At 46.1% G+C, this 24,878-nt stretch overlaps 4 pseudogenes across 4 annotated transcripts in view; 1 reads left to right on the top strand and 3 right to left on the bottom strand.

The window, feature by feature from the left end:
• LOC308484278 (interferon-inducible GTPase 5 pseudogene) overlaps positions 1-19,561 on the bottom strand; it is a 30,470-nt pseudogene extending 10,909 nt beyond the window's left edge. Inside the window, exon 1 of the transcript XR_013991443.1 lies at positions 19,329-19,561. The product of XR_013991443.1 is annotated as an interferon-inducible GTPase 5 pseudogene (transcript). The remainder of the gene's footprint in view (positions 1-19,328) is intronic.
• LOC308484261 (interferon-inducible GTPase 5 pseudogene) overlaps positions 1-24,878 on the bottom strand; it is a 77,845-nt pseudogene that overhangs the window by 16,730 nt on the left and 36,237 nt on the right. The gene's annotated exons all lie outside the window — the stretch shown is intronic.
• Positions 154-9,268, top strand: LOC308483128 (interferon-inducible GTPase 5 pseudogene; annotated as a pseudogene). The gene is made up of 2 exons (XR_013991445.1): positions 154-473; positions 8,032-9,268. The product of XR_013991445.1 is annotated as an interferon-inducible GTPase 5 pseudogene (transcript).
• On the bottom strand, positions 13,263-19,139 carry LOC308484277 (interferon-inducible GTPase 5 pseudogene; annotated as a pseudogene). The gene is made up of 2 exons (XR_013991444.1): positions 19,012-19,139; positions 13,263-15,237 (listed from the first exon to the last, which is right to left on the bottom strand). The product of XR_013991444.1 is annotated as an interferon-inducible GTPase 5 pseudogene (transcript).

The following is a 24,878-nucleotide window of genomic DNA, read 5'->3' as shown; positions in this document are numbered from 1 at the left end:
CTCTGCTCAAACAAGTGATTTCTGAGAAAACGAAAGCTAAATGGTGTTGCTTTACATCCTCCTTCTTGTAAATCATTTATTGGACTGTGCTGGGTCCTGATTGGGAGCAAAAGCTCACACTGCTTCAAAACTCAGGAGAAAAGTCTTAGAAAAGCTAATTCTGTAACCCAGTAGACTGCAGTTGGGAATTTTGATGTGAAAATTCCAAACAGGAGTGAGGGAGGGGGTCCAGGTAGCGAGCAACCACAGCCTCTTCTGCACCTGTTTGTTATGCTCAAAGCCTAGCTGAGGGGAGACCACAGATTTCCTGTTGCTAGCACCAACTCACAAGAACGAAAGCATCAGTCTGTTGAGATCTTCTAGCTCTTCTGCCACAAAGTCCAGAGAGGACAGGAGAGAGTGTGAGCAGCTGAAGTGAGAAGACAAACTATCCTATCCTCAAGCATCTGTTTGTCAAGAATCTCAAGGAGCAAGTAAGTCTTAACAGAGGTTCTTCAAAGTCTTTCCCTCCCAGCCTGCTTTCCCCTTGCTCAGCTGGCAGGCTTGTGATCCCAATGATGTTTGAACTCCTGCTGCTCTTGAGCTTCTTCCCTAAGGTTAACAGCAGCATTGGGGGGAGAGGGATTATCATCAGAATCATGGGATGGGGAGGGAACGTTTCAAACTATCCTCTGCCTGCAAATCCTTTCTGTCCTGTTGAGTTGACTGGGGAGTATCTGAGAGTGTTTAAAAGGAGGCTAGACAGCAAGAGGTTAACAGTTATCTGAAGCCCCCCACACCGTCCATCCCCCTTTGCCCATGAAACTAGACAAACTATCTGGAACCTTCCTTTCTCCCCCCTCCAACATGGCTGATCAGTGGAAAGGTACATTGTGAGCCTCATAAGACTAGGCCGTTGGACAAAAGCAGTCTAAGGGGTGCAAATGGCATGCTTCTGAAGCAAAGTTAGAAGACCTCCCTCTCTCTCTGCCGAGCAGTGGCAAGAGCCTGTGGGGTTCCTGGCATGCACCTAGGGTCTGTCGTCCTTTGGAGAACTGAGACACGGCAGAGATTTTAAGAAATATGCTTTATTCACCTATTCACCCTATTTTCAGTCTGCACGGCGGGAGTCCAGATCTTACAGCATGCTCATTTCAAGAGGGATTTGTTCCCCTACAGTAGTGCAGCCCCAGGGCATTTCTCCCAGTCAGCCTGCAGCCAGTCTGCCCAAGATGGATCCCAGTCTTTCTTCCTCCTTCTTCCTCCCAGCAACACTTCCTCAAAACTCTTCATTTCCTGCCACTGTAAACACCCCCATCACTTTGGTAACATCTGTCTCCCCTCTCTGATGCTCCATCAACACCTTTTGTCCTGTTAACAGATTTGCTCTTCACCCCTGTCCACACTCTTACATTTGCCTATTTAAAGCACATTCCCCATACATTTAAAGCACATGGCTTCCCCCAAAGAATCCTGTAGTTTACGGGTGCTAAAATTTTATATGTGTTTGAGGAACTACCATTCCCAATATCCTTTGGGAGGAAGTCGTGTGCTTTAAATGTGTTTTGAACCTGCTATAAATGTGTGGTGTGGATCTACCCTATGTTCTCTGTTATGGGATGCATCTCGGCCTGACTGAGAAGGACAAAGCTGGTTCAGTGGCAGGCTGGCAGGCTTGTGATCCCAATGAGGTTTGATCTCCTGCTGCTCTGAAGCTTTCCCCTAAGATTAATAGCAGCACTGGGAGGAGAGGGATTATCATCAGAATCATGGGATGGGGAGGGAAAGTTACAAACTCTCCTTTGCCTGGGCTGTTGAGCTGACTGGTGAAGAGCTGGAGTGCATCTAAAGAGTCTGGACAGAAGAGGTTAACAGTTATCTGAAGCCTCTCCCCCCCCAATTGCCGATGAAACTAGGCAAAAGTGAACAATGACTGGCTGTTATACACATGAACTGCTCCACTGGCATCACCCCAAATGCATGCACAATCTAGTTTTTGCTTGGAATGAAGGTCACTGGAAACGGTGGTGTCTTTTTGATATATGGTGCTGTGTGTGTGCACACCCGCCCATCACCTCAGCACAAGCTGAAAGGTCTCACAGCAGTAACACTCTGTCAGGGGCTCAGGGACGGAGGCACAGGGGAGAGAGGAAATGGAGAGCGAAGGGGAAGAATCTGAGGGCAGCGTAGGGGAGTATGACAGTGACCCGAGAGATTCCATGAGCTTCTCCAGCGAATCAGGAGATTCCCAGAAGGAGGCGCCGATGGTCAGGGCAAGGGGGGTCCCAGGGGGGACACACCAGAAACAAGGGGCCAGCGGGGACTCCCAAAGCAGCAGCGGGAGATCAGGACCAGCTTCCCCACCAGAGCGTAGTGGGGGGGAAGAGTCCCATGTGTCAGGGCCAGCGTCTCCTCCAGCAGGGGGAGAAGATGAGTCAGGGCTGACCACGCCTCTATCGGAGAGTGGGGGAACGGAGGGGAGGTCAGGTCCAGCTAGCCCCCCCGAAGGGGGAAGCAGTGACAGGAGCAGTGTAACGGTCAGGAGGAAGGTTGCCGGCTGGGCGCGCGCGCCAAGTTCGAATGCACAGGCGTGTGGGACAGCAGAAAACCCGGATTGGGAACCAGGTCCTAAAGCCCGCCGGAGGCAGGGGGAAGACTCAGGGGACTCAGCGTCAGAAGAGTCTAGGAAGGGCGAGACCCCAGCGGACAGGCGGAATCAGAGGAGGAAAGAGCAAAGGAAGAGGTGGAGCAAGGCTAGAGTCTTAAACTGGTGTCTGGGGGGAGGAGATTCAGACGGAGCTTCAGCAGTCTAGAGTTTCAGACGTAGAGCTGCACGCTGCGGTTGTGAAAGCGAAACTGAACTTCAATAAAGACTTTGTATATAACAACGAACTGGCGTTGGTCCTTTGTGAGCTGGGACCTCGGGAAGCTCTGACACACTCCAACAGATGTTAATTCCCCAAAAGTTTTCTTGCAGGGTTTCAGCACTGACAGCAAGTCTGGTCCTTGTCTTCCCATCTCCAGATGAGACTAGACAAAGGCTAGCCCTAGTCCCTGGTAAGGTGGCATCCAGCCAGTGGATGTGGGAAAGCTCACCCTCTCCTTCTTGAAGCATCACTAGCTAGTCATTTCTATGGCAACACATCTGTAGTTCACCAACACTTTAGACATGGAAATAGATGCCTAACAGACTGGTCCAGATCCATGAACTTGGTCAGACCAGTTTGACCACTTCAGCAGTTCCTTCTACTACAAAATCCAGCCTTACAGTTATGAAACCACAGGCTTAGAGGGGACCCAATTATATCATTTCATCTAGCTCCCAATCCTAGAATCATTGTAGCCAACTCCTAGGGGCCGAGTGGGCTTCTCCCCCCAGAAAATACTTGAGGGGACCAGGCCCCCCAAGTTAATGGGCATCACCATTCAAAAAAAAGTTTAAAATTTTTTTATTAAGTTTTCTGCAATTAAACCACATAACAGAACAAATAACACAGAAAGGAAGAAGAAAATAAAATTAAAAGTGCATCAAAAAAGAAGAAAACAAAAAAACCAGTACAATAAACCTCTTATCCACCACCATAAAAGAAATAAACAATAAGAGTGAATTTAATCCTTTAAAAACCCATACTTATTTACATATTGGTTGACTTCCTTCATTCCCTCCCTCCTGAATTTCCTTGTATCTGTATGTAACAACTTTCCAATATCATTCTTAAACCAAAATATTTCCAGTTACTATCTAACTTATTCACTTTTCTTATTATCTTACTTATTCACTTTTCTTACTTTTCTTGGTACTTTCAAGTGATTTCTAATTTTTTATGTTACAATATTTATTCAAATAGTCTTTAAACTTCTTCCAGTCTTCTTGGTATTCCTCTTCTTTCTGGTCGCGGATTCTTCCAGTCAGGTCAGCTAGCTCCAAGAAATCCATCATCTTCACCTGCCAATCTTCCACAGTTGGTAATTCTTGTATTTTCCAGTTCTTAGCTAGTAAAATTCAAGCAGCCGTCGTGGCATACAAAAATAATTTAACATCTTTCTCGGGCAATTCCAGGTCTGTTATCCCAAGAAGAAAGGCCTCTGGTTTCTTAATAAATGTATATCTCAACATCTTTTTAATTCATTATAAATCTCTCAGAAGTCTTTCACCTTGGGGCAGGTCCACCACATATGAAAAAAGGTGCCTTCATTTTCTTTACATTTCCAGCAAAGATTATCACTATTGTGATAAATCTTTGCTAGTTTTACTGGGGTTAAGTACCACCTATACATCATTTTCATAATATTTTCCTTTAACATCGTACATGCAGTAAACTTAACCCCTTTCTTCCATAACCTCTCCCAATCCTCCAACATTATATTATGTCCTACGTCTCCTGCCCAATCAATCATTTAACTTGTTCATCCTTTGTATGCCACTCCAACAACAGATTACACATTTTAGACATACAATGGTACCTTGCAAGACGAAAGCCTCGCAAGACGAAAAACTCGCAAGACGAAAGAGTTTTTCGTTTTTTGAGTTGCTTCGCAAGACAAATTTCCCTATGGGCTTGCTTCGCAAGACGAAAACGTCTTGCGAGTTTGTTTCCTTTTTCTTAAAACCGTTAATACCTATGGGAAACCGTGCTTCACAAGACGAAAAATTCGCAAGACGAAAAAACTCGCAGAACGAATTAATTTCGTCTTGTGAGGCACCACTGTATTCTTAACTTTAGTGTCTAACAACTCCATTTCCAGTTTGGATTTTTCTGTTGCAAAACCATTTCTCCTATCAATCTTATATAATTCATTAATTTGGTGATATTGTAACCAATTCACTTTATCTTTAATTTGTTCAAATGGTTTTAGTTTAAAGCCTTCATGATCTTCTAGAAATAAATCCGAATACCTCAACCATTTATTTTCCATATTTAACTTTTTGGGGGCCTGTGCTCCCATTGGCGAAATCCACTTGGGTGTTTTTCTTACTAGAAGTTCTTTATACCTAATCCATACATTGTATAATGCCTTTCTGATTATATGATTCTTAAAACCACTGTGGACCTTTAACTTGTCATACCATAAATATGCATGCCATCCAAATCGATTGTCCAGTCCTTCCAAATCTAAAACATCTTCATTTTCTAATTGAATCCAGTCCTTAATCCAGCAGAAGGCAGCAGCTTCAAAGTATATCTTTAATCTGGCAGGGAAAATCCCCCTCTTTCTTTTACATCTGTAAGTAATTTATATTTAATTCTGGGTTTTTCCCCTGGCCAGATAAATTTAGACAGCGCCTTCTGCCATTCTTTAAAACAATTAACATTATCAATAACTGGTAAAGCTTGGAATAAAAAAAACATCTTTGGCAATACATTCATCTTAACCACCAATATTAGGCCCATCAATGAAAGTTTTAAATTTGACCATATCTCAAGATCTCTCTTGATTTCCTTCCATAATTTTTCATAATTATCTTTATATAAATTCAAATTTTTCACCGATAAGTTCACACCCAAACACTTAACTTTTTTCACAAAAGCAAGGCCTGTCTTTTCTAAGAGAATTTTTCTTTCCTCATTATCTAAATTTCCCCCCAAAACTTTGGTTTTGCTCTTATTTAATTTAAATCCTGCTACCTGCCCAAACTCCTGTATCAGTTCCAGTGCTTTTATTGCACTAGTTTCTGGGTCCTGTAAAGTTAATACCAGGTCGTCAGCAAAGGCTTTTAATTTATATTGCTTGGATCCTACTACAATTCTTTTTACCTCCTCCTCTTTCCTTAACATATTTAGCAGAACCTCCAGAACCAAAATAAATAGCAGAGGGGAAAGTGGGCACCCTTGCCTGATTCCTTTCTCAATTCTTATTTCTTCTGATACCATATTATTGACTATAATTTTTGCTTTTTGTTCAAAATAGATCACATTAATACTGTTTAAAAATTCCTGTCCAACCTCTATTCTTCCCAGATTTTTTTCCATAAATAACCAAGAAACATTGTCAAAGGCCTTTTCAGCATCTATAAACATTAACATTGCTTTACAATTTCTTTTAGCTTCCAGCCTTTCTAATACATCAATTATGTTCCTAATATTATCTTTCATATGTCTCCCAGGCAAAAAAACCTGCCTGATCCTTATGAATATAACCTGCTAGAACCTTTTTCAATCTGTTGGTCAATATATTTGCAAAAATTTTGTAATCCACATTAAGTAATGAGATCGGTCTATAATTTTTCATGTCGGATCTATCTTGATCTGGTTTTGGAATCAGGGTTATAAAAGCATCTTTCCAGGTTTCGGGTGCTTTGTCCCCTCTTAAAAATTTTTTTACACATCTGCTAACGGCTGAATTAACCAGTCTTTCAAAGTTTTATAATATTTTGCAGAAAAACCATCTGGTCCTGGGGCTTTGCCTAACTGCATCTGGTTTATTGCTATCTCAACCTCCTGTCTTGTAATCATACCATTAGGTAGTATCACTTCATCCTCGGGAATTTTTTGCATTTCATTTGCTTTAAGAAATTGCTCAATTTTGTCTTTATCTTCTTTAGCTTTTTTATACAGCTGTTTGAAATATTTCTGAAATTTTTTTCTTATATCTGCAGGGTTTTCCACAGATTTCCCATCAGATACAATATTTGTAATGGTACTTTGTTTCTGTCTCTTTTTTAATTGCCAAGCCAACAATTTTCCACGTTTATTTGCAGATACAAAATTTATCTGTTTCATCATTTTTATTTCCCATTCTATTTCTTGATTAATAATTTGAGAAAATTGGATCTGCAAAGCTTTAATTTCTTTTTGAATCTGTTGATTCTTAGGTGTTGATCTTAGGCTCTTCTCTTTATCTTTTATTTGAGACAGGATTTTTTCTTTTTTCTCATTCTGTATCTTTTTCTTTATCGAATTTTGTTGTATGAGGAAACCTCTCATTATAGCCTTACTTGCGCCCCAAATGACTCTTGTTTCCACCTCTGTGCTCATATTTATTTCAAAATAATCTTTTAGAGTCTTCTGGGCCTTACTAATCACCTGTTCATTCCACAACAACTCATCATTCATCCTCCATCTGAAGGAACCCTGCAGATATAATTTCATCTCCAAAAAAAACTGCATTGTGATCAGAGCAAGTCTTAGGGCAAATTTCAGTTTTAGTAACCCTAGGAACCAAGTCTCCGGATATTCATAATTAATAATCAGTTCTCAAAAATGATTGATTTGTATTTGAGAAGAAAGTGAAGTCTCTCTCCATTGGATTTCGTAGCCCCCATATGTCCGACAGGTCATATTTGTCAGTCATCGTCCAGTTCAGATTTGGGGAGTGGTCTTCTCTGGCTTCTCCTCCAACAGAAAAGGCGGGGAAGTTTCATGGGACGTCTCTCCTCCCTGTGTTTTAACCCCCTCCTCTCCTGTGCAGACAGCACGGGGACCGGCTCTCCGTCCGTTCCTGTGTGTTGCTGGGGCTCTGCTTCAAAATCAGAGAGTCGTTCCGCCTCCGGGATCTCTCCCTCTTCCCCATCCATCACTTCCTCTCTGTCTCCCTCTGCCTGTTCCCACTCCTCAAGGCATTCCCTGGCAGTCCCGTGACAGTGAGCCACTTCTGGTAGGAAGCTTCCACACCACAGTTTATTGAGGACTTCTTTCTACTTATACATGGAAGTTTTTGAGTGTCTACATGACAATGTCCTCATCAAAATTCCAATGTTTTCTTGGCATTTAATCTGAATTTACAGTTTCTGCACAAAACTCAATATGTAAAAACAAAAACAGAAAAAGCAAGGAAATTGAAAGTCTGGATTCAATGGGGTGTGTGAAATATAAAATGGCATTTTGATAATGATGCTGTTGTGTGGACTCTGAGAAGAATGTAAATTTAAGAGCAACACCGAGTACAAAAGGAATTCCTTGTAGAAATGCCCACAGTATCAAAATTCAAACTTTTTCTTGCTGTGCAGAGAATATTTATATTTGAGCTGAGTGTAAATCATCACTGAGTTTCCCAGCTAGATGGGTCAATAGTATTGAAAAAGCCTTTCTGAGCTCTCCCTTTTTCTTCTAGGATGAATTCATACGCAGGAAAACTTTCATCGTTGCCTGAGATTTTCCAGGGTATATTGAAAAATATAGACGTGAATTTCGACCCCAAGACACCTTTCAATATAGCAAACAAGATATATGAGAGGTTTATGGAGGCTTTCAGTGATGGTGGAATGAAGGAAGCAGCTTCAGAAGTAAAAAAGGAGCTGGAAGAGATGGAAAACACTGAGCTTCACATTGCCATCACTGGAGAGACGGGCTCTGGGAAATCAGCCTTCATCAATGCTCTCCAAGGCAAGAAGGCAGAAGATGATGGTGCTGCCGCTGTAGGAGTGACAGAAACTACAGTGGATCCAAATGTTTATACCCATTCTAACTATCCCAAAGTGAAATTCTGGGACCTGCCAGGAATTGGATCCCCAGATTTTTCACCAGACAATTACCTTAAGAAGGTGGATTTCCCCCGCTATGACTTCTTTATCATTGTTGGCTCAGAGAGATTCCGATCCAACCACATTGACCTAGCTCAGGCGATCCAGAAGATGGAGAAGAAGTGTTATTTTGTGCGCTCCAAAGTAGATTCAGATTTATACAACATGGAAAAGTCTTACCCAAATACCTTCAATGCAGAGGAAGTCCTTGAAAAGATGAGGGATGACTTCAAGAAGCAGCTTAAGAAGTGCTTCAGGAACACCATCCCTCAAGTCTTTTTGATCTCCTCCTGGGACCTTGACAAGTATGACTTCCCCCGACTGGTGGAGACCTTGGAGAAAGATCTGCCCTGCCTGAAGAGACTTGCATTCCTGCTCAGCCTTCCCATGTTTTCCCCTGAATTCAAGGAAAAGAAGAAATCTGCACTGAAGAGCCACCTGTGGAAAATATCCCTGGTGTCTGCTGGCATCAACGCTATTCCCATTCCAAACCTTCCTCTGGCTTGTGATGTTGCCCTTTTGCTTGGGTCCATGGTTGCCTTCTACAAGATGTTTGAGCTGGATGATGACTCCTTAGCTAGGCGGGCCAGATTGGCCAGGAAGCCTGTTGAAGAACTGAAGGCCGTGATGAAGTCTCCTCAGATGATAGAAATTAACATTGATCTGGTTATAAAGAAAATAACCGATTATGCAAAAGAATTATTCCCGCCTTCGCTAGTTAGAAGCTTGGTAGCAGCAGGGGTGTCTTTTGCCACCACTTATTGGATGCTGTCGAGCTTCCTGAATAATCTAGCTGAGGATGCTGATAGGGTTCGAAAGAAAGCCCTGGAACCCAGAGCCCTAGGCAGAGCACCCAGGCAGGCACAGGACTTGATGCAACCCAAGGTGAAGTAAGTAGGAACTGCTGCTGCTGCTGCGATGGCAAACATTCCCACTTTGGCACCCTTTTTCATTCTCATTTTGGCTGGTTCTAGAGACAATGGAGCAGACCCTATGGCTGATTTGCCTTACTGCAATACAACACAATCAAGCTTTAAAAAATAGGAATAAAAAGCAACAATTTTTGTAAAGTCCTTTGGAGACAAGCGTGCCAGACAGGTACACCACTGCTCCCCATTTCCTGTATGGAACCCAATACTGTTATGAATTGAACTGGCCAGGTTTAATCATCCCACCCTTAGAGATTCATTAAACATGTCATGTCCATAGTGAATGCTATTTTTAACTGATACATTTAAAGTATGCTCAGATGTAAACTAGACACATTTGTCATATTGATGTAACGTCCTATTGAAACCTCTCTGTGTAACTTCTACCCAGGTATGCCTTGAAAAAAGAGAATTGTTTGACTTTGATGTAGTTTTATTAGATGCTGCTAAAACTGTTTCGTTAGATGATAGTAGGCAATAATCAAAATTACTGTAGACGTTGAAGTGTAGGTATTTTGGGCATATAGTTTTTTCCTTTCATGAAGTTTTCTGTGAACTGCCCTGAGACCTCTAGGTATAGGGCGGTATATAAATTCTAATAATAATAATAATAATAAAGTTGCAGATTTTGTGGAATGCAATCTTGCCTTTCTTCGATAATTGAGAAAGCGTAGGGGAAAAAACCTCATTCAAAGGAGAATTTGGGAATACATACCCCTTCCTTGGAGCTCATTTGGCTTATGTAATATTTTGCTACCTGCCCAATTCTAGCTTTGCTGATTCAGAAAATTATGATTTAGTTAATGTTTAGTCAAGGTTTCTCAGCCTTAACAATATTTCAGATTTGTAATGCTAACATATTATACGGTTTTTATGTTATTAACCTCATTTATCTTATTTTCTGTAGTGCTCAATTCAGTTCTACCAAGTAAAGGAAATGCATTTGCTATGTGCCTGAAGACTCATTCTTGAATACTGAATTTTCTGTGTTGATATGAAGGGGGGCTAATTTCATCATAAAGGGAACTGAGATGAGAAACTGGATTTCTTCTTCGTAGAATTCTAGCATGCATTTCCCCCCTGAACAAAGCAAAACTGTCACACTGCCCACTCTCCTCTCCCCCTTTTATTTCAGAAATGCTTTGCTGACACTAATGCAGCAGCCCCTCTATTCTCCCTTGGTTTGAGGGTCGTCTCTCAAAGGGAGACATTCTGGGTTAGGTGGCCGGGGAGAGTTGCCTGGACCACAAGGGCTGGAAATTATTTTAAAACATAGTTAAAAGTTTGAGATTCATAAAGTTAAGGACTTGCAGCCATTTTGAACTTTTTGTTATGGCATTCTTTAAACCTTTAAAACATGAGTCACGCTTCCACGTTCAGTCTGAGGATAGTAGAGCCTACAGACTATTTGGGCTATGAGGGATTTTGTGAGATTGGGTTTTGCATGTGTGGTTTTGCTTTTTTGGTTAAAACACACTGGATCATAATGGTCATGGCCCACTGCAGCAGCTCAGGAAGATGCAGGGCTGGTAGTTGACACTTTATTGGCAAGAGAAACACTGACAGCAGCTCCCATAGGGCGACTTCTTCTGCACGGAAGCCGCTGCTGCTCATTCCTCTTCAAGCCCCTCCTGGTTCTAGGAAATGGCGGAGCAGGGGAAGGCGGAGAGTCAACTGGCCCATCCCTTGGCTGGACAGTTTCTTCTTCCTCCACCGCATCCTGCCCCAGCTCTTCTTCTTCTTCTTCTTCTTCTTCTTCTTCTTCTTCTTCTTCTTCTTCTTCTTCCTCCCCCTGGTCTGGCTCCCATAAACCAGTGGCTTCCTTTCCTGGGTCAGCCTCCTGGCCCCCTGTCTCCGCCACATTCACAATCCCTGACATCTATTCTCTGAGGAAGAATAACCCAAGACGTTATGTTGCCTGAGATGAAGGGGAAGATGGCCACTGCCCCTCCCTCCATTCCATGGGCAGAAACCAACTGGATCAGCCACTGAATGACTTCAGAACATGGGCAATGGGGCCCTGTCCTCTCCTCACATGAGGGAAATGGCCTTAGGGGACTTAGGCAGACTGTTTCCAAAGGGGTAGCCATGTCGGTTTGTTGAAGCAAAAACAGCAAAGGCAGACCCTCCAAGTATCCGTATTTTCCAGGGATGTCCCTGATTTAGAGAAGCCGCCCTGGTTTCTGATTTGATTCCGGAATATTCCGCTTTCCCTTAGGATGTCCTTATTTTCATTGGAGAAATGTTGGAGGGTATGGAGTTATCTGACCCCTGAGCTGTCTGAAGGCAATCTTGAATGGGGAAGTTATTTAAATGTTTAATGTTTTATTATGTCTTTATATTTGTTGGTAGCTGCCCAGAGTAGCCAGCTAGCCAGCATGGCCAATGAAGCCCAAAACATCTGGAAGGCATCAGTCTGAGGAAGGCTGTAGGGATCTTCCAGCTGTCCTTTTTATTGAGAATTCATATCTGAGCTCATACTGGGGTGATTATACATGATCCCACTTTCAATACCCTTTGCATCTGCAAATGTTTTGGGATGGTCATACTGCTTCGTCTGCAATAGGCATGGGTCCATAGTTTCCTGCTAAAGCCAGTGTGGTGTAGTGGTTAAGAGCGATAGACTCGTAATCTGGGGAACTGGGTTCGCGTCTCCGCTCCTCCACATGCAGCTGCTGGGTGACCTTGGGCCAGTCACACATCTCTGAAATCTCTCAGCCCCACTCACCTCACAGAGTGTTTGTTGTGGGGGAGGAAGGGAAAGGAGAATGTTAGCCGCTTTGAGACTCCTTCGGGTAGTGATAAAGAGGGATATCAAATCCAAACTCTTCTTCTTCTTCTTCTTCTGCAACTTTTTCGTAGCACAAATGTTGATGGGTGTGTATGTTGCCCAATTTTGTCACACTACAGAGCAAGAGTGACCTTCCTGATGGCAATAATAACCGAGTGACATTGGGGAAGGGTTGCAGAACTATTAATAGAGTGGAACGGTATCTGAATTGCCCACTATAAACCACCCACTCATGCATTATTACTGTGTCGATGACATGTCTCAAGGCAAATCTAAAAAAATGTAGTATAAACACTGACTACTGGGAAACACTGGCCTGCGAGCGCTCCAGTTGGAGAACAGCCTTTACCAAAGGTGTCATGGGCTTTGAAGACACTCGAACTCAGGACACAAGGGAGAAATGTGCTAAGAGGAAGACACACTTGGCAAATCCACACTGTGATCAACACTCGCCCGGAAACCAATGTCCCCACTGCGGACGGCCGTGTGGATCCAGAAGTGCCTCCACGGTCACTTACATACTGACTGTTAAAACCATGTTTATGGAAGACAACCTTACTCAGCCCAGAGTGATTGCCAAAGAAGGGGGGGGGGTCTAGATAATTCACAATATTTCTCATTTATGAGACTTTCATGGGAAACTGAAAGCTGATTAGTAAGGGTGGCCAGGAGATTACCGTATTTTTCGCCCTATAGGATGCACCGGCCCATAGGACGCACCTAGATTTTGAGGGGAGAAATAAAGGAAAAAATTTATTCCCCCCCCCCAGGTGCGGGGCTGGGGCGGGGGAAGCTCGGGCTTCCCCCGACGCCAGCCCCCAGAACAGGACCCAGAGCGATGTCGAAGCTGCGTGCAGCTTCGGCATCGCTCTGGGAGCTTGTGGGGCTGGGGGCGGGGAAAGCGGAGCTTCCCCCTCCCCCAGCCCCCAGAACGGGACCCAGAGCAATGCCGAAGCTGCGTGCAGCCTCCCCGCTGTCCCCCGAGCTTGTGGGGCTGGCGGTGGGGCTCTCCTGAAGCCTCCATTCACCCCATAGGATGCACACACATTTCCCCTTCATTTTTGGAGGGGAAAAAGTGTGTCCTATAGGGTGAAAAATACGGTAATTTAACCAATTAGTTTATTTCATGAAAACTTATACACCACTTGATTCTAATAAAACCTCAAAGCAGTTTGCAAAGAGATAATCCAATAAAACCAAGAAACAATTATAGTCATGCTTTAAGATATGCAAGAGTTAAAATACTAAAACAGACTAAAACTTCCTCAACTTTCTATTTCACAAATGTGGAGGCTCCTGTCTAGCTGAATGCCCTCCTTCAGTTTGAGTGTGTATGAGGGAAAGAAAATTCTGAAAGAGATGTTGCATGGGACTTGTGATACAGAGCTAACTCTTGTTCCTAAAGAAAAAAAGCAAATGCAGCATATATATATATATAGAGAGAGAGAGAGAGAAGGAGAGAAAGTGAATGCTGCAGCCTCCATAAATTATAACTTGAGACCATCCTTGCAAGCAGGTTCACATAGGTCACTAGTTTTTTCTAGTCTGACATCATATACAGAGCAATTCATTAGTGGACTGAAAGAAGTATGAATAGGAAAAAGTCCATTTGTCCCAAAGTCTCCTTTCAGTATTGGTCTTAATTCTTATACATTGGATAGAGATACTAATTTTAAAAAGTAACTGAAAGGGTATTATGCTGGCATTCAGATTATTTCACTTAGGATTTTTTTATAAAAAATGAGAAGCCTAAGATTTATGGAATTTTTAAAATAAAAAACCTGATCATCTGATTATTATTCTTTTAATGTTTTTTGGTGGTGGTTGTTTTAAAAATGGCAACGTATAATTCACCAGATACTATATATCAAGCACTTAGTCATCATGGCACATCTGCTTGCTACTAAATGGACTTTTTTCCCTCTGCCTCAAGAGCTTTGGACAAAACCCTCTGGGTGTCATCAGCAGCACCCGATATGCATTTCTGCAGCATGAAGTAGGTGCGAGGAAGCGAAATCCCAACAGACAGAAGGCAGCCAAAGATGGGGAAATGCTCCCAGCGGTGATATTCATAAGCCATCACTGAGAGTCCCACCAAGTCTGGCAGCACCCATAAAATGGCAGAGAACATTCCCAGGGACTGCATTGCTGCTTTAAGGGCTGTGCTTGTCTTTCCAACACGCTGGGCCAGAGCTGTAAGGGATGGAGTGTCCAGGCCAAAGTCTAGGAAGCACCAGGAGCGGAACTTACTAAACAGAAATATGGGAAGAAGGAAGGGAACTGGGCTTCCAAGAGCGACCAGCAAAACAAGCCCTTTGGTCCAAATCTTCTCCTTCACAGTGGTTTTCTTTTTCTCTAAGATAGGCAGGCAGATGCTAGGGAAGCGGAGCAGAAAGGCTTGCCTCTTCAGCCGCATGAGATCGTTCTTCAGCGTTTCCTGCAGGAGGGGGAAGTCAAAGCGGTCGGCTTCCCAGTTGGAGACGATGAAGACTTGTGGGTCCCTCACTCCTTCTCTTACCAAGCACTCTTTGCAGTCCTCCTGGATGTGCAAGAGGACCTTCTTCTCACTGTAGTCAGATGGCCGTTGCCTCTTGGCGGCCGACAGGTCCAGGTCTGCTTTGGTGCGCACAAAGTAGAAGCTCTTGCCCATATCTTGGATCTCACGGACCAGGTCAGAATGGGTGGAGCGGAAGCGCTGGGAGCCGACGATGACGAAGAAATCAAAGTGATTCAAATCGACCTTCTTCTCAAATTTGTCCTCTCCAAAAGTTGCCGTTCCCCTTCCAGGGTGGTCCCAAAGGATCACTTGTGGAAGTGTTGGGTGTGGGTAATCCTTGACTTGCACTGTCGTCATCTGTATGCCAGTCGCAGCGGCACGCGGGTCATCGGCACGAAGACCCAGCATGGCATTGATGAAGGAGGACTTCCCGGAGCCGGGCTCTCCTACTACAGCAATGTGGAGCGGAGTGCTGTTGAAAAAGGACAGTGGTTTTGCCAGCACGTGCGACACAGCGCCTGCCAATTGGCCCTGAGAAATGGCTACCTCGAAGTCTTCCACCATTGTGGATCTTGGTGCGCTGCAGAGAAAGGAAGCAGGAAAATGTTAAGCGACCGGCCTAATTAGAAGCATTCATTTAAGAGTGGCATGCCCTCTGTAAAATTTCCAGCGTCTGCAATATCATTATCATTTGCCAAGCAACAAAGCTTTATAGGTAGAAGGTATGAATCATAGAAGGGACATCAGGAGCTGGAGTTGCGGAGACAGCATCTTAAAAAGCAGAGACATCACCTTGCCAACAAAGGTCCGTATAGTTAAAGCTATGGTTTCCCAGTAGTAATGTATGGAAGTAAGAGCTGGACCATAAAGAAAGCTGATTGCCGAAGAACTGATGCTTTTGAATTATGGTGCTGGAGGAAACTCTTCAGAGTCCCATGAACCGCAAGAAGATCAAACCTCTCCATTCTTAAGGAAATCAGCCCTGAGTGCTCACTGGAAGGACAGATTGTGAAGCTGAGGCTCCAATACTTTGGCCACCTCATGAGAAGAGAAGACTCCCTGGAAAAGACCCTGATGCTGGGAAAGATGGAGGGCACAAGAAAGAGGGGACGACAGAGGATGAGATGGTTGGACAGTGTTCTCGAAGCTACAAACATGAGTCTGACCAAACTGCGGGAGGCAGTGGAAGACAGGAGTGCCTGGCATACTCTGGTCCATGGGGTCACGAAGAGTCGGAAAGGACCAAACGACTAAACAACAACAAAATACCTGTTGTCAATGACGTTAACTCTTTACTCAAAGAAAACCAAACAGCGCAGGCTGAGTGAACACAGCAACTCTTCCCAGTATCTCTTGCCCCAATGCAGCTGTTGCAAGGACTGTAGGTCCCCACATCCCCTGCTCTCTAAGGCTCCTTCTTCCCCAGCAACCTGAATTTCTTTTGTCTTGTCTCTCATTGCTCTGCCCTCTTCATTCCTCTTCAAGTTCTGGCAGTCCAGGGGGGAGATTCCCTGTGTCTACTCTGCCTCTTGACCCCCCTCCAGTTCTGCCTCTGATTCTGGACCGCTCTCTGCCACAGACTCTTCCTGCTCACTAAACCCTGTTGCCTCTTCATTTTCCGACATCTCCTCCTCCTCCTCCCAGTCTGCTCTCTCTTCTCCCTCACTCATCTCCATCCTACCCCCAATCCCCTGGCTCTGAGACTTCTTCCCCTGGGGGCTCCCTTGGGGGTTCCTCAACTGCTGCCTCCCCCCACTCCTCTACATTTAGCCAGCCCAGGACACAGGAGCAGAGCCCAAGAGCCCTGAATTTAGAGAGGGACATGAGGAAGGGGACTCTCAGCATTTTAAGAAACTGCACTTCCTGATTTTTAATTTTTTTTTTTTTTTAGGTTGGGGAGGGAGGCTGTGCCCATTACACTGATGATTAAACCTTACATGTTTTTAGAAAGATGCAACGAAGAGTTATCAGTCTGAAGGTGCAGAAGAGGGGGGTCTGGTCAAAAAGAAGAAGGGGTTGGGGCAGTTTTATTAAAGTATGTTTTAAGAGTGCATCCTACCTTTAGACTCTGTATGTAAATTCTGCCCCTGCTTGTCATTTAAGTCAGAGGTTTTCAACCTTTTTGTGTTCACAGCTCCTTTGATCAAGTACATTCTTTCTGTAGCATCTCTGTGGGGCTCAGGAGCCCAATTATGTCACCCCTTGCCTGTAGAGCTGGCAGCTTCTCACTCTTTTTCAAACAACACCCCTCCTTGTTAAGTCTTCCCTCAGCCTCTTCTCTCCTTTCCTTGGGAGTCCTCTGGGCAGCTGCTGATGCCACCCCTGGTCTCTGAGTTGCCCTTCCTGCCCTCAATAGAGGTGCCTCCTCACACTGCCCCACAGGGGCCTGGGACTTGTCTGTCCATTCTCAGCAGCAAGGGCTGGTGGTCTTGCTGGCTGGGCTCCTTTGCCCACTTGCCTGCTTACTCTGAGGCCCCGTTTCAGCTCCTGGAAACCAGCACCCCCTGGCCAGCCCCAGAGGCACCATCCACCTGGGGAGCTTGTAACCAGGGCTGCTGCAACAAACAGCTGTGCAAACCTTTCAGAGGCAGAGACACCAGAGGGCATCAGAGGAGGGAGGGAATGAAAGAGGGACAGAGGCCAGTGTTGCCCACGGCACCCCTGACCACCATTCAAGGCACCCCAGGGTGCCACGGCACATTGGTTGAAAACCACTGATTTAAGTAATTCATCTTGCTGGCTGGGCTCCTTTGCCCACTTGCCTGCTTACTCTGAGGCCCTGTTTCAGCTCCTGGAAACTGGCACCCCCTGGCCAGCCCCAGAGGCACCTTTCACTTGGGGAGCTTGTAGCCAGGGATGCAGCAACAAACAGCTGTGCAAGCCTTTGAAGGAGGGAGGGAAGGAAGAGGGATGGAGGCCAGTGTTGCCCACGGCACCCCTGACCTTCATTCAAGGCACCCCAGGGTGCCACGGCACATTGGTTGAAAACCACTGATTTAAGTAATTAATAACCAGATTCCCCTTATGTGTCTAAATTCTCCACCCACCCACCCCTCCCCCAAGCTGTACATTACAATGGTACCTTGGTTTACAACCATAATCCGTTCTGGAGGTCCGGTTATAAACCAAAACAGATTGTAACCCAAGGCGCACTTTCGCCAATGGGGCCTCCCCCCCCCCCATTGGTTGTAATTCAAAAAAAAGGGACACGCACTTCCGGGTTTGACGTGGTTGTAATCCAAAACGGTGGCAAACCAAGGTACCAATGTATCAGCTTTCCAAGGAAATGGTTTCTCTCCTCAGATTTCTAAAAGAATGGTTTCTCTTCTCCCTGCTCCTTCTCCCCAACCTGTGGAAGGACCAGACACAAATTCCTTGCCTCTCAACCCCTCAGCAAACCTTTATTCCTCCCTTCTCTCTCTCCCCTCCGAAGACGTCACCTGGAGGGCTGCTGAGATTTTGTGTTGGTGTTGCTGAGAGAGGAACGGGTTGGGGGGGCAAGGGAGGTGGGTTGTGAGCTCTCTCTCTCTCTCTCTCTCTGTGTGTGTGTGTGTGTGTGTGAGAGAGAGAGAGAGAGAGAGAGAGAGAGAGCTCTGAGACCAGAAAGTTATCATTGTGGAACAAATCCGTATGATATAGTTTGTATGTCTGTGTATTGTTTTACAACTGAATTGCATTTAAAAAAACTGTCAAGTCAAATCAAAATGTCATTTTCTTTCCTGAAACCTTTTATCAAGAAATAATAAATTTAATACTGGATTTTCTGTGAAATAATTCATTACAAGGGGAAGTGCGTGAGGAATTGAATGGGAGGAAGGGGGGGTTGGAGGAGAGAGGGAAAGAAGAGCTAATTTGTCCGTGGCTAGGGGGCGCAATCTGGACGGTTCTGCCAGGGGCGCAAGATCACCTAGCTAAGGCTCTGTCTGCTTCCAAAGAGGTTCCCCCTCCACTCTGCCAAACCCCAAAAAGGGAAAGAGGCAGAAGGCGAGAGGAGCAGGAGGGCAGCCTCGTAGCAGCTGCAGAGGGGGACGTCGAATGAACACGCGTCACCGCTGGAAAGGGAGACCCGCGTCGATTTCAGAGCAGTTACTTACAACTCTTATAGTAGCACCAGCTCTGCTTGTTCCCTGATGATTGCATGTTATTAATTCCCTTTGCAGCGGGGAAGAAGGGCAGCCTTCTCCGACATCATTAGTCATATGAGTAAAAATAAACGATTCTGCCGCCCCCCGCCTAGCAATGAGCTCAGAGCCTCCTTTAACGCAGACACGCTCAGAAAAAGACAAAGACAAAAAAAAAAAAAAAAAAGACACGGAAATCATCAGAGCCGCAGGAGAACTGCTCACCTCCTTACCTGATGCCAGTCCGAATTTTTTGCAGTAAGGCTCAGTCCTCTCTTCGGAGACTTTGCTTGCTGCTCTCTTAGGCTTTTCTCCGCCCAACTCTCTTTCTCTCTCTCGCTTTCATTCCCTCTCCCGCCCGATCGTCGCACTAAAAAAAGCAAAGATGAAAGCGAAAGTACGAGCGAGGACGAGATTGCAACGCGTAGCCAGAGCCGCTGGGAGGGAGCTCCAAGCAGCCTGATTGACAGCAGTGCAGCTGCCTTTAAAAGGGAAGGTCCCAAAGACTGACTCGTGAAACTTGAAGCATCCGAGATGCTTAATCCTTTACCTCTGCCGTAGTTGCCTCTGTGCCAGTCTCAGCAGCTCCCGCGGTTTCTGCACTTAAGTCCCACATGGCACCGATTTCAGGGGGTTGATCTAGATGACCCTTGGGTTCCCTTCCAGATCTGCAATTCTACGATCCTATGACTTTCCAGGGCTCGGCTCTCCTACTACTGCAGTGTAGATTGGAGTCTTTGTGAAGGACGGAAGAAATTTCAGGAGCGGCGCGAAATGTTTTGGAACCTGCAAAGAAGCAGGACGGGTCCTATCGCCTGTCTCAACTGCCTTGAGGTTTATTGCAATTATGCAGGACATAAATGCTGCAAAATAAACAGTGTTGTTCCATCATGCTTTCTTCACAGTGTGGATGCTTGCGGCTCATGATATCGTTGATGTAAAAGTAGCAACATTTGTACCATGATGTATTTATTGCTTAAAAAACCCATTACAACAAAGGTGGTATCTAACATTGATGGTAACAAAGCTTTGTGTACTCTCTGGCCCCTATTAACCAGGGCAAATGAGGACAATCATGCAGGCAGGATAAAATCTGCTGATATTTGGGTAGATCATCTGTAATTCAGAGCAGGGCTTTGAGTGTGACTTCCCCTGTTCTGTGGAATAGCATTCCTGCAGAGATACAACAGGAACCCGCTACCCGCAATTTCTAAAAACAACTGAAGATGTTTTCATTCTGACAGGTTTTCCCAGGCGGATGAATAGGTTGCTGTCATGAGTGTCTATTTAGCATTGTTTGAAAACATATTTACTTTTTACCCCTGTGTTGTTTTTAACTGCTTTTCAGCTGTGTTCATTAAATTTTGTACACTGCCTTTTGGGGAAGATAATAATAATAATTATAATCATAATAAATAGAAGTCCTGATGAATTTTCATGAGAATTTTTTTAAAAAGGAAATAGCCAGCTGATATGGAGATGTGATGCACACAGTGATGTTGAAGCTGGAAGCTCCTCATATCCCGCAGAAGCAGGATATTGACAAGCTGGAACGTGTACAGAGCAAGGAGACCAAGATGATCAAAGCTCCACAAACCAAGCCTTATGGGGAACGGTTGAAGGAGCTAGGTAAGTTTAGCCTGGAAAAGAGGAGATTTAGAGGAGATACGATAGCCATCTTGAAATATCTCACACAGAAGAGGGAATAAGCTTGTTTTCTTCTCCTCCAGAGGGTAGGGCCTCAAATGGCTTCAAATTACAAGATTGCACATGAGGAAGAAATGATTTATTTTTTAGAAAAGTCCTAACATTCTGCAGGATGCAGAGCGGCTATAGAGCCCGCATGATGAGTTGGCTTTGCAAACCAGGCAGGCAGGAAGAACACCAAACTCTCCTCAGAGTGATCCTAGACTGACAGCAAAGCCTGTGTCTTGTGTGGCGAGTTCCTGCCCCCCACCAAGGATAAATAAAGACACCAGACACCAGAATTTAAGGTTAAATGGGTGAATTAGGCCACAACTTTATTGAATTCAGGAATGAGAGGCATTGGCTTAGGCAATGTGAGTGCCTGAGGGCCCTGCTCCTTCCAGCCACTTACCATCTGGCCCAGGGCGGGGCCTGAAGCCTCAAAAGGACTGCTTTGCTGCCCAGGAGGACCCGGAGGGGTGCAGAGTTCTTTTTAACATGTTTTAAAATTTAAAATTTTTGCATATGGGGGTGGGATGGATGTTTGGTTGGGCTTGGGAATTTGTTTGATTTTGATGGATTTGTAATTTTTGCAGTTTTTTATTTGTATTGTTTGATTGTTTTTTGGTTTTTTATTTTGTTTGTTTTTATTGTTTAAGGTTTTATTGTTTTAGCCTGGGAAAGAATAATATTAACTGCCATCAATGGAGGCTAATATGAGGCTTGGGATTGCTACCCTGGAGGGGCGAGGGAGGTATGGCGGTGGGGGCAGATGTTATAGGCGAAGGGGATCGAGATATGGATATGCTCGTACCCCTTCCAATCTGCGCCCCATCCCGAGGGACGAGGGTAGGGTGAGCAAGGATTACTCACCTCCGTCACTGGTGCTGTGCAATGCCAGGTCTATAGGCAACAAAACCGCCACCCTGCGAGATTTCTTTACCTCGCAGGGGGTCGACCTGGCTTGTGTGACAGAGACCTGGGTACCTTATGAGAGATGGCGCCCCCGGGTTTCTCCGTCCTCCATCAGTCACGGACTGTGGTCCGGGGGGGAGGGGTGGCATTATTAATCCGGGAAGATTGTTCTTTCAGGGCTCTACCATCGCCATCGATCCCCGGCATTGAATGTGTTGGCCTAGTGTGGGGCTCCGAGGAGAGCTTGGCTGTCTGGCTGGTGTACTGGCCACCTAGCGCACCAGCAGCCACCCTGTCAGGCCTACTGGAGGCGGTGGCCGGCTGGGCCTTAGAGTTCCCTAACCTATTGGTATTGGGGGACTTCAACATCCATGCTGATGCCACTCCCTCCTCACAGGCTCTGGACCTGGTGTTTTCCATGGCGACACTAGGGCTCTCCCAGTTTGTTTCGGGCCCCACACATCAAGCAGGCCACACGCTGGATTTTATCTTCGGCGTAGGTATAGATGTGATCATGTCTCCTTCGATGAAGGTGCCATGGTCTGATCACTACGCTCTGAAAGCCAGGATTGACTTTCCACCCCCACCCTGCTTAGGTGGCGAGCCGATTTGGGCTCGCCCGCAGAGGCTGATGGACCCTGATAGATTCCGCCAAGCCTTGTGGGACCTTGCTCCCCCTGGCGACTCATTGACTGAGCTCGTTGAGGGCTGGAATATCCAGCTCCTGGCAGCCATCAATGAGATCGCACCTAAGCGCCCTCTGAGACCCCGCAGAAACCGGGCTCCCATGTTTACCGAGGAGCTCAGGAAAATGAAGCGGGACCTCAGACGGCTAGAGTGAGTATGGCGGGGCGCCCATAATGGAGCCTCAAGAACATCTTATAGGGCTTTTATGAAAACCTATGAGATGGCGGTGAAGGCTGCTAAGAAGTCTTACTTCTCGGCCTCCATTGCATCCACTAGCTCTCACCCGGCGCAATTATTTAGTATAATTAGGTCTTTAACGTCCCTTGAGGGACAGCCAAATTTAAATAACAATTTGACACACAGCTGTGAGGCATTTGCGAGCTTTTTTGCGGAGAAGGTCTTGTTGCTCCGCCATGACCTCCCTGCCAATTTGGATACAATAAAGGAACTGGAGGCCCCTCGACTGTCCTCGGGTCCAGTACTGGAACACTTCAACTGGATATCCCCAGCCGATGTGGACAGACTCCTCCGAGCTGGAAAGCCCACCACCTGTCCTCTTGACCCGTGCCCGTCTTGGCTGATTAGAGCGTGTCCAGACAAGGTGCGGGGCCCCCTAGGGGATATCATCAATTTGTCCCTTGGCATGGGGACATTCCTAGGGGAACTGAAGGAGGCAGTGGTGTGCCTGCTCTTAAAGAAAACATCATTAGATCCTTTAGATCTATCTAATTACCGCCCGGTTTCGAATCTTCCGTTCCTGGGTAAGGTGATTGAGAGAGCGGTTGCTGAACAGCTTGGTGAGTTTCTGGATGAAACATCGGCTCTGGATCCATTCCAGTCCAGCTTCCGCGCTGGTCATGGGACCGAGATGGCTCTGGTTGCCCTAACAGATGATCTTCGTAGACAGCTGGATCAAGGCGGGTCGGGGCTGCTGATTCTTCTAGATCTGTCAGCAGCTTTCGACATGGTCAATCACGAACTCCTGGACCACCGCCTTGCCGACATGGGGATCCAGGGCACAGTCCTTCAATGGCTGCGCTCGTTTCTCTCTGGTCGGGGATAGAGGGTGGCATTTGGGGGGGAATTGTCATCGCGCCACTCCTTGGTGTGTGGAGTACCTCAGGGTGCGATACTCTCCCCGATGCTTTTCAACATCTTTATGCGCCCCCTCGCACAGCTTGTCCGGAGTTTTGGGCTGGGTTGCCATCAATATGCTGATGACACCCAACTCTATTTGTTGATGGATGGCCATCCTGACTCGGCCCCAGACAGACTGAGCAGGTGTTTGGAAGCTGTGGCTGGATGGTTACATGGGAGCCGGTTGAAGCTAAATCCTTTGAAGACAGAGGTCCTGTGGCTGGGACGGGATGATATGGGATTGGGGGGGGGCAACTCCCATCTCTTGCGGGGGCGCAATTAGTGCCAGCACTGTCCGTTAAGAGTTTGGGTGTAATCTTCAACACCTCCCTTTCCATGGAGGCGCAGATTGCAGCTATAACAAAGGCGGCATTTTTTCATCTCCGCCAAGCTAAGCAGTTGGCTCCTTACCTCTCTCGCCCTGACCTAGCCACTGTGATCCACGCGACAGTCACCTCCAGACTGGATTATTGTAACTCGCTCTACGTGGGGCTGCCCTTGAGACTGACCCAGAAACTCCAATGGGTGCAAAATGCTGCAGCGAGACTCCTTACGGGTTCCTCGCTGTGAGATCACATTCACCCGGTGCTATACCAGCTGCACTGGCTCCCGGTGGAGTACAGGATCAGGTTTAAGGTGCTGGTTTTAACCTTTAAAGCCCTATACGGCCTAGGACCCTCGTACCTACGGGACCGCCTCTCCTGGTATGTCCCACAGAGAAACTTATGGTCTTCAAATAAAAACATCTTGAAGGTCCCAGGCCACAGAGAGGTTAGGCTGGCCTCAACTAGAGCCAGGGCTTTTTCGGCTGTGGCTCCGATCTGGTGGAACACTCTGTCACAAGAGACTAGGGCCCTGAGGGACTTGACATCTTTCCGCAGGGCCTGCAAGACAGAGCTGTTCCACCAGGCCTTTGGCCAGGGCACAGCCTGACTCTCTCCTTCAGCAATCTTCGCGGAGCTCTGGCCCAATGGTTGCCAGTGGTTTGCTTTGAATTAATTTTTAATGAATGATTTTAGAGTGTTGTGTTGTACTGTTGTACTGTTTTATTGTTGTTAGCCGCCCTGAGCCCGGCTTCGGCTGGGGAGGGCGGGATATAAATAAAATTTATTATTATTATTATTATTATTATTATTATTATTATTATTATTAGTCCTACTGACTATCCGTCTCCAGCCCATTTGCTGGAGACACGGGAAGGGTTAACACCATAGTGGGGCAGTCTCCTGCTGAGGCACGTCAACTAGGAGCTCCCCCGGGTCACCCCTCGGGGGCGTGCCTTTGGCCCACACCTCCATAGGCTTCGGACAGGGCCACGCCCCCCCGGAGTCCTTTACTGGACCACCCTTCATTCTCTGGGGGGAGGTGATGGCATTCCTCCCCCCCCACATCCTCTTAACCCCTTCTTACCAATGCCTAACCGCCAATGCCGAGGAGTTGTGACGAGTTGCTACGAGGTAGGCGAAAAACCAAATGGCTGCAAATTGCCAATTGGGAAAAATTCCTACCATGCCCCTTGCGGCGACAGACCGAAGTCCATAGCAAAGTCAGAAACCTACCTACCTAAAGGGAGGGATGGTGGGAAAATGCGGGGGCTAGCCGGCAAAAGAGGGCGAGCCCTGGCCGCGCCGGCCCTAAATAGGGCAGGCCACGCCCTCCCAGCCACCCGATTGGC

This window comes from Podarcis pityusensis, assembly GCF_964106645.2.
Source record: "Podarcis pityusensis genome assembly, chromosome: 8".
In the NCBI taxonomy this organism is placed as follows: domain Eukaryota; kingdom Metazoa; phylum Chordata; class Lepidosauria; order Squamata; family Lacertidae; genus Podarcis; species Podarcis pityusensis.
Note: the sequence above shows the minus strand (reverse complement) of the source record. Positions and strands in the feature narration are given on the sequence as shown.